This window comes from Balaenoptera ricei, chromosome 6 (genome assembly GCF_028023285.1).
Source record: "Balaenoptera ricei isolate mBalRic1 chromosome 6, mBalRic1.hap2, whole genome shotgun sequence".
NCBI classification, from domain to species: domain Eukaryota; kingdom Metazoa; phylum Chordata; class Mammalia; order Artiodactyla; family Balaenopteridae; genus Balaenoptera; species Balaenoptera ricei.
The window spans coordinates 24,297,885-24,305,911 of NC_082644.1; positions in this window are offsets into that span (position 1 = coordinate 24,297,885).

Genomic DNA, 8,027 nt, shown 5'->3' on the forward strand with positions numbered 1-8,027 from the left:
AAGGCCAACTTTTAAGAGATCACTAAGGTGAGGGGATGTACCAAGAAGAGTATCTTGTAATCAAATCAAACTTGCAGTGATATTAGAGTTGGAGAGAACGCAGAGCACATGTTCTAGAAGCAAAAAGAAGAGAAAATCTTAAGGAGGGATTACTGTACTGTTAATGCCAAAAACTGACGAGAAGGGAAGTAATAGGAGTACTACAAGTATCCATTTTATTTGGCCATTAGAAGACCATTGTGATATAATGGGAAGATATATGCTTAATGGAAAACAATAAGCTTTTTTACATAGGTGAAAATTGTAGGCGTTGAACTGTATATGATGGTGTCATATTACAAATGAAGTGATCATTACTTAGTTATTTAAACTCTACTTTAGGGGCATCTCATCTCCATGCCCTTTGGTATATATACCCATAGCCCTTTTGAACCAAACCACTGAAGCAAGTACTCCTTAATTTTGAGTGAGAGTTAGCATCATTTAGTATGTCTTATAATTTAAAAAAAAAAAGTTGAAATAATATGAGGTACCATTTTTTTTTTAATTCATGGGATTGACTATAATTTTTAACTAATGTCCAAAGTTGTCAAGAGTAGGGACACATAGTTTTTCGAGGCAGGAGCCTGCTGTGTCCTCCTTTGCCTGGTAAAGCAATAAAGCTATCCTTTTCTACTTCACCCCCCCCCCAAAAAAAAGTTGTCAAGAGTATAAGAAAACAAGAATCTATGAGACCTTGTGCAAAATGTATGCATATGGGTATCTTTCATGGAGATGACCTGTAGGTTTTTGTCAGATTCTCACAGAAGCCTGAAACTTAAAGAAAACAAAATAGCTGAGCATCACTGAGTAATTGGAAAAGTGATATTTCCATTTATAGAATCATATTTCTGTACAGTACTGTCAGATATCTGCTATTACTTGGCACCATCTCCAACTTTTTAGACAATTACTGTTATTTTAATTTTATAATGTCTTAGGGTCCTATGATGGTATCTGTGTAGAGTTGAGGTAATTCAAAAATATTAATCAAGTGAAACTGAATATGAGAATTTCTCAGTTATTTAGAGCATTGATATTTATACACCGTTCCTCATGGTTTTTAAAAAAGTATTTCCTTAATATATAAGAAAGACAGGGTAAAACAAATATTCTATACATAGAAAAATATAGGTAGGAAATTATGGAACAATCTTAGTTTCCCTAATAATGAAGAAATTCAAACTGGAACAGTGTGTGGCTCTACTGTATTTGTTAAATTAGCAAAACTAACCCAGTGATTCTTTTTTTAGGCATTGGCAGGATTAGGGACTAAGGGATGCACCAACACGTTTCTCCTGGCTTTGTAAACTGGCCAGTCCTTCTGGAGAGCAACCTGGTATGGGTTGGGGATTACAACACTGTTCATAGTGTTTGATCCAATAATTTGAGCAATCTCAATAATGGGATTATGAACCAAAGGAATATGTTTATAGCTTGTTATGGCAATATGGTTATTCATCATAGTGAAAATGAAGTAGCAACCTAAATATCTAGCAATAATGAACTAGACAAGGATTCTATATTTAATGGCTACTGGCATGCATGTGATGTATAAGCTAGTGGAATTTAAGTGTATGGAACTATTTATATAAAATAATAGTGAGTGAAAAGAGCTAAAACAGATATAGACCAATTGCAACACTTTTGTACACGGCTAATAATCAGAAGACATAGTGCAGTGATATAAATAATTGATATTGTGGGGCTTTGTGGTAGGTGGGGTGCCTAATTTTTTGTTCTAGAATGTTAAATGTCCAGTCTCATACACTCACACAGAGACCATCACCTGGGGAGTGGGTAGAATACAGTATTATGTTTAAGAGGCTCTGGAGCCAGACAACTTAGTGAAGTCCTGGTTTTCTTAGTTCTATGATCTGGAACAAAAATTTATTTGTTTATTGTCTCTAGGTCGCATTTGCAAACTGAGGATCATAATACTACCTTCTTCATAAGCTTGTTATAAGCATTAAAGAGATTACTGCAAAGTGTTTGGCAAATAGCAAGGGCTAAATATGTTTTAACTAGCATTGTTATTGTATACTTTGATCAATCATGTACATATTAATTACTATGTGTCAGGCTCTTTTCTAAGAGCTTTATAAATGGCATAGCTACCTGACTAGTTTGTATTAAGCAGGGACTATATCTTTTTTTTTTTTTTGGCTGTGTTGCGTCTCTGTTGCTGCGCATGGGCTTTCTCTAGTTGTGGCGAGCAGGGGCTACTCCTCATTGCGGTGCACGGGCTTCTCATTGTAGTGGCTTCTTTGGTTGTGGAGCACGGGCTCTAGGTGCGTGGGCTTCAATAGTTGCGGTGTGTGGGCTCAGTGGTTGCGGCATGCGGGCTCTAGAGCTCAGGCTCAGTAGTTGGGGCACATGGGCTTAGTTGCTCTGTGGCATGTTGGATCATCCTGGACCAGGGCTCGAACCTGTGTCCCCTGCATTGGCAGGCGGATTCCTAACCACTACTCTAACAGGGAAGTAGCAGGGACTATATCTTATAATTATCTTGTGTCTTCTGTCTATAGTACCTAGCAAGGTAACTTGCACATAATACATAATGAATATCTAGTAGATGAACACAAATGGGGTTCTCCTTTCCTAAGGATGAACAGTTCTCCACTAATTTTATACTTCTATATGGAGGGTTTTTCCTAAGGAACACTCACCCTATCAGATTTTATAGTGGTTACTGTCCTCTTATCATTTGTTGAAATCCTATCCTTATTTTATCCCAAAGAATGCAAGACCAGCTGGCCTCAGCAGCAGGGAATGTGGTTGGAACATGAGACTCAGAGTCACCAGCCCCAGTCTCAGTGTTGACTGTCCGCTTATGCACAGTGTGACCCTGAGCCAATCCCCAATTCCTTTTGTCTCTGAGTCTCCATATGTCATTTGGGAAGATTTCTTGCCATAGTTCTCAAGAATTTAAAAGAAGGATTCCAGAAATCAACAGTGCAAACAGAAATGCAAACACTTACTCTTTTTCACAAATGATTAAGAGGAAGAAAATTATAGAAGGGCAGGGGAAGAAAAGCTCATGCCAGTGACCTAATTTTCCCCATATAATGTGTGTCTTTCTTCATTTGCTGGAACATCCTCATCAAGAAAAACATTATGAAGACAAACCACAGCAAATCAAATCACTAGGTCTGTACATTTCCATGTAACAAGGCATAAACCAGTGTAAGATCATCAACATAAAAATTTCAGCATGAGATGGGAGAGGAAGCTAATTAATTTATATATATATATTTCTCTTTCTGTGTTGGGTATTTTCTAATGCTGACCATCAGATGCAGAGTGAGCTTTATAGGCTGGAAACTATACTTTGACCTCCTGAAAACTGAGATCTCTTGTTCTATTTCATGTAACTTTCATTGTCGCTAGGGTCCCTAATGTGTTGTGGAAAGAAAGGGGACAGCAGAGGGCCCCCTATGATCAGAACATGACTGCTTAAGTGTGAACAGTGCAATGTTTAAGCATATAAACCCAAGAAGAAGCCAATGGCTGGAAGTTCCCTTACCAGGTGCTGGCTGTATCATTCTCTGGTAGTGGGAAAAAGTGTCTTGAAACTCCGGGTGCCCTTTGTCAAAGACTTTCTTCTGTTGCCAGATGAAGATAGCCCTTTCTCATCCCAAATGTTCCAGACAAAATGAATCAGTTGGATAACTGCTGATGCATTTATTTGTTGAAATATTACTCAGACTTTAGGACAGACAGAAGAATATCTTAAACCTGGGAAAAATTTTCACAATACAGTATTGAGTAGAAATTCTATAGGAAATGTCATACACAGTATAATCTCTATTATCTATAGGTATACATATACCCTTAGAGAAATTATTGGAAAGAAAGATGTATAGATGTTACCAGTATCTATCTCTGAGTTATGGAATGTTTTGCATTCTTTATATTTGTCATTTTATTGGTATGATCCTACATTACACTTTTTAATCAGAAATAAAATTAGAAATATTAAGGTACTTCTGTTTAAAATGTTACAGTTTTCTTTTTAACAGGCAGCAGTTTCAACTAGTGGTAAAATAAGCGTGTGGTCAGGCAAATGAAAAGTTCTGTATTGCAGAGACCTGGAAGGAATTTGGGGCAAAGAAAGTAGTGAAGGATGACACAGAGTCAACATTCGATGAGAACTCATTGTTTTACCTTTAAGACTAGTTTATGATTGTTAGACTTGGAATAGACCTTGGGAATCAACTAGACCTAACTCTCCAATTTACAAATGAGGGAACTGAAGCTCCGGGAAGTAAAGTGATTTCCCAAGTTCCAGAAGCAAGGTAGTAGTAACAGGACTAGGAAGACAATCTAACCTACCTAGACTTTAGACCATGCCTTTTGTTGCTCCATAGCCTCCTTAGCTGCCCAGTTCTGGCTCTGTCAGCTGTGTACACATTAGGATAAGTCTGGAAGATTCCCTCTGATGCAGGCTAGTTACAGATGGGCTGTTCTGTCCCCATGTAGGGGAACTTTGGAAGACCAAATTATTTCTAAGACAGGTGGGGGCTTCTGATGATCTGAAATGAGAATCCAAGACCCAAGCTCTGACCTGGTGTCTGTCTGAAGCCCCCTCTTTAGTTGCAAAGATGACCTGGGGACAAGCTGGACTTGGAACATCTGGGATTCTCAGGAAAAATTCTAAGGATTTATTCTAATTTGGATCATTTCCACTTTTTCTTAAGGTGTCATGGCAATGTGCCTGTACTATCTCAACATCAGTCAGACCAGTGCCAGAAAAGGGCCTTATTTCCTTGCTTACTTAGGATGTACTCATTGGGAAAGTGCAGTGAAAGCTTGAATGACATTTTTTATCAAGAAATACATATTGGGACTTCCCTGGTGTAGCAGTGGTTAAGAATCCACCTGCCAACTCAGGGGACATGGGTTCAAGCCCTGGTCCGGGAAGATTCCACATGCCATGGAGCAACTAAGCCCGTGCACCACAACTACTAAGCCTGTGCTCTAGAGCCCACGAGCCACAACTACTGAGCCCGTGTGCCACAACTACTGAAGCCCTGGTGCCCTAGAGCCTGCGTGCTGCAACTCCTGAGCCCGTGTGCTGCAACTACTGAAGTCCACACACCTAGCGCCTGTGCTCCGCAACAAGAGAAGCCACCGCAGTGAGAAGCCCGCGCACTGCAATGAAGAGTAGCCCCCGCTCGCCACAACTAGAGAAAGCCTGCACACAGTAACGAAGACCCAACACAGCCGAAAATAAATTAAAAAAAAAAAAGAAATGCATATTGAATGAGCATTGATAATGCACTCAGCATCGTGCTAGGCACTGGAAAACCTCAGAAGAACTAGAGGGCACGTTCTTGCTCTCAAGTAGTAAGTACATTGGGCCGGGCTCTGTGTCTTCAGGCAGACAGTGTCTCTGGGCCTGAGTCACATCTTTAAAGCAAAGGTGACATTACTGTAAAGTATGTTGCTAAGGAGCTAAAGGCTAAATTGTAGAGACAAGATTAACACACGTGACTTGACAGAGAGAATATGTAAAACAGCATGGATAACATACTACATTGTCTAACTGGTAAGAGATAGGTCAGCTAGGATGTACCGAGGTCAGATTAGTCTCCACAGGAAGGCAGATCTTTTTGGTTAGACAGAATTTGGGGCCAATTTGGATTAGAGGAGCAATATTGCATGTCCCATGTGTTTCTTGAGCAAGATGCATAAATTCTCATGGTTAGAAAGACATAACACCTCTGAAGCAGTTCATGGTGGATAGTACATTTTGAAGAGGAATTTATTTTAGGGAACTTAGTGTTTGGATATTTCCCCAACAATTAGAGTCATTCAGTCAGAGCAGAGTCAATGTGTTACTGTTTTTCTGATAAGTGCATAGGATCTAATATTATGCACTATGATGTTGCAGGCATTCTTCTAAGTGCTTGTTGTTAATTTTCTCATTAAATCCTCACAGGAACTCTATAAATTAGCAAAGTTAGCAAAAACTCTATAAGTTGCGGCACAGAAAAATTAGGTAGTTTCTCCAAAGTCTCACAACTAGTAAATGGCAGAACCAGGACCCAAACCCTGCTAATTCAGGTGCTGCTTCTCTGCTTCCTGGTATTTATAGAAAGATATTTATAGAAAACACGGCCTTTGTTCCTATGAGAATTTACCACTGGCCTTTCATATCCCACTAAAGTCATGGACATTTCCACAGGCTGTCTGATCAATGGTTTGTGGGATGGTAGATTTTCCAACTCTAGTCTATTAATTAAAGTTAATAAGAAGCCATGACTGAGGCTAAGATTCTAAGGGTTAGTGGTGGATTTTAAAACTCTCAGTCCTGCCTGTGGAATTCTGCTCACACAGTCAGGGATGGGTAGGTTTGGGAGCTGAATTTCTAATGGAAGGTTGAATTTCCTTATTCCCATTCTTAAGCAATGAGGCTCTGGGAAAGTACAAGTCTCTTTCCAGGCTTCCAATACCTCAGCCAGTCTTAATTCTTAGAGAGGCAAGAATGTTCATTATCATCATCAATAACAATAACAAATAGTTACAGAGCATCTCTACTAGGCAAGATGCCAGGTGCTGTGTGGAATACAAAGATGACTAAGATAAAAACCTGTTCTTAAGTAGCTTACAGTCTAGAAGCAGATAACTCTAATTCAAGGAAAAATGTCATAAAATATTATATCTCTGCATCTGGCTCTTGGCCAGTCTTGTTCTTTTTGTTTGTTTTGTTTTGAGTTCTTTTTTTTTTTTAACATTTTCTTTTCTTTTCTTTCTTTTCTCTTCCTTCCTTCCTTCCTTCCTCCCTCCCCCCTTCCTCCCTTTCTTTCTTCCTTCCTTCCTTCCTTCCTTCCTTTCCTTCTTTCTTAAAAATATTTATTTATTTATTTGGCTGCATGGGGTCTTAGTTGAGGCAGGTGGGATCTTCATCTCGGCATGTGGGATCTTTAGTTCCGGCATGTGGAATCTAGTTCCCTGACCAGGGATCAAACCCAGGCCCCCTGCACTGGGAGCGTGGAGTCTTAACCACTAGACCACCAGGGAAGTCCCTATTTTTATTTATTGAATGAAAGATTCTTTAAATTCTATAGTCCTTTACAAGTTTCAAAAATTGCACACAGATGATTATGATCCCATAATAATCCGTTTGTCCCCCCCCCCTGCCCCTATATTGACCAGTTTTGTTCTTAACTAACTCCTGCATAGATGCAATGGGCACTAAAGGAAAGGAGGTGGGGATGCTGACTGGTAAATGTAGCTGAGGCTGTGTGTCCTGAGCAGAGCAGGCTTGAGTCAAACTAGGCAGAGATGGTACCCTCTGATGATCAGGGGAAGACGGCCAGGCTGAAACTTGATAGTTAAGGGAGGATTTTGAAATGACATAATGAGAGGCAGTAAAGAATTAGAAAGGAGAGCCCTCACCGGAGAAGAAAAGATGAAGGAGTGTTGATAGTAGGTAGAGAGTTCCAGATAGCCAGGCGTGTGGACATGAGGCTTAGGTCCGTACTGAAGAATCAAAGAAAAAGACTGAGGTAGCAGGTGAGAAGCCACAGCCAGAAGAGTCCCCCATGGGCAAGTCCTACCCACCATGGGCATCCTCCTACCAAGTTCTACATTGTAATGGGACAGCTGCAGTCTCCCCTTGGTGGCCCTAGCCAAAGGAAATCCAGACTGAGTTTGAAGGGACCTGGCTCTAGGGATAAGGAAGCTGGTTTCTCAGGGGCAGATTCTGTATCTTCTTTGGCTTTAAATGTTTCTGAGTCTGCTGCCTCCATAAGCAAGTCTATATTTCCTCAAGATCCCTGAGGGTAAAAGGATGCTGGTTTGCCGGTGGGGAGGTAAAAGGATGCTGGTTCCCTGTCTCCAGTCTACTTACTTATTGCTGAGTTTGCCACCAGTTCTCTACAGCAGGGTTCCCCAACCCCCGGGCCGTGGACCATTACCGGTCTGCGGCCTGTTAGGAACCGGGCCACAAAGCAGGAGCGGCGGGCGAGCGAGCGAAGCTT